Source organism: Camellia sinensis, chromosome 11, assembly GCF_055761805.1.
Source record: "Camellia sinensis isolate YWXY chromosome 11, ASM5576180v1, whole genome shotgun sequence".
Classification (NCBI taxonomy): domain Eukaryota; kingdom Viridiplantae; phylum Streptophyta; class Magnoliopsida; order Ericales; family Theaceae; genus Camellia; species Camellia sinensis.
Genome location: NC_138971.1, coordinates 73,182,575 through 73,184,704, shown reverse-complemented (window position 1 = coordinate 73,184,704; position 2,130 = coordinate 73,182,575). Strand labels below are relative to the sequence as shown.

At 37.3% G+C, this 2,130-nt stretch overlaps 1 pseudogene; it reads right to left on the bottom strand.

The window, feature by feature from the left end:
- Positions 1-790: 790 nt before the first annotated feature.
- On the bottom strand, positions 791-1,432 carry LOC145802401 (protein FAR1-RELATED SEQUENCE 8 pseudogene; annotated as a pseudogene).
- Positions 1,433-2,130: the final 698 nt, after the last annotated feature.

Below are 2,130 nucleotides of genomic sequence, written 5' to 3'. Positions count from 1 at the left end.
ACCCTGCTCGAGCACAAGAAGGCCCGCTCGAGCGGAAGACCAAAATTATGGGCAGTAACTAGCAAGACCAACTAGCAACCAACCTGTTCTAAACATGCCCAAGACATTCCAAAACTCAAATTCAAAGAGGAAAAAGGAGGAAAAGACATCAATAACAATATTAAACCGCAAAACCTGAGTCTGGAATATCACAAGAGCCAGGTCAAAATCGGGATTGCTATATTCATCCTCTCATAGCAACTTGTATTGAAATCATCCCCAAAGCAAGTGTACGTGGTTTTGATGCATGTGTACTCTCGAACTAAATCTTTCCTCTAACGTGGCAGAATGTATTTACTTGGCACCTCATTTATGCACCTTCTCACAAGCACCGCGAGTGAGTGAGCACACATAATGCCTCTAAATTGAAACAACCGATACATACATTAAACTTCACATTCAATTGAATTAAAATAGACAACAAAGTCTACATGCTTCATCTTGTCACAAACAACCATCGCTTCTGGGACATTATATGTACAAATTGCTCCCTTCTCTTTAACAATCAAGGCCTGACAGTAAACTAATCTTTTCAACTTTCCTTGAACTTTTTTGAATTTTGCATTGGTGTAGGCTTGCTAAAATTGCTTCTCAAAGCCATATACAGTTAGACAATCAAACAAGACTTGAAGTCTAATTTATTCTCTTTCTCTACCTTACTTCTCAACGCATTGTCATATTGTTCAACAAATTGTTTTAATGTAGTCTTCGGGTTGACATATCCATCAAAAAATGTATTCATGCTTTCACTTCATTGCATAGTTGACATGCCAGCCAAAAAAATGTCCTTAACATATGCAGGAACCCATTGATGCTGCTTATCATATAGTACCCCCAACCACTCATTATCATAAAGATTGAATTTAGTAAGCATCTCTTCCCATTTTTCTTCAAATTCATCTCTTGCCAAACAATCATAAACTACATTTTGCATAGCCAACTTTATGGGTTCATACTGAGCATATCCTTTCAACTTCTCCGGTATTTTCTTCATTATATGCCATAAGCACCATCGATGCGGGGCCTGTGGAAAGACAATTTTTATAGCATTTTGCATAGCTCTACACTGATCAATTATGATAGCTTTTGGAGGATGATTTGACATGCAACTTAACCACGACTTAAATAGCCAAACAAATGTGTCGGTGTCTTCACTAGATGACAATCCACAACCAAGCAAAATAGACTGTCCATGGTGATTAACTCCTACAAATGGAGCAAATGGCATGTCATATTTGTTCGTCAGATAAGTTGTGTCCAATGAAACAACATCTCCAAATGATTCAGAAGTAGCCCGACTCCTTGCATCAGCCCAAAACAAGTTTCTAATGCGAAACTCCTCATCAACATCAATCACGTAAAAGAATCTCTCACTATGTGCTTGTATCCTCATAAAATAACTTTAAAGTGATTTAGCATCACCTTCACCAAGCCTTAATCTTCTAGCTCTATTAATGTAATTCCTTGCATCTCGCTCATCAAATGTCAATGACTCATATTCCCCCCGCTTCAACAACCATTGAATGATAGTTCCTAGATACCCCAATCCCTACTTGATCATTGATTTCTAATCTTCTCTTCACAGGAGTATGAATTTTCTTATTCATTGCAAAATGACGAGAGTCGGTGGGAATCAAATCATGATTATGCTCAAGGTTAACCGTGGTTAACATATATCTCCCATTTTTTTGTAGACTACCTCGCACCCTTGCTTTGCAACCAATTTTTGTGAACAAAGATGGCTTCAAAGGGTTCACTTCTGATTTATTTTTTCTCTCCCCTGCTTGAGAACATTCAATTGCAAAGTTTTTTAATTGGCCATCTTCTCCAAAATGTTGTGCTATATGAGCTATAGAAAAGCCAACATACTTAGCATATTTGGCATAAAATGTGTACACTTCTTCCCTTCAGCTAAAACACATGCCCTTCTTAGGTTCTTTAACTTGTTCACCATCATTTACTGAAGGATTGTCACCACCATTTGAATCAACCTCCATTCTATGAGAATCAAAAATGAAATTCAAATAGAATGATTTCAGAATGATTATTTTATAAGATTACTGGACTTGTATTTTGTGGGTAAGTCCCAGT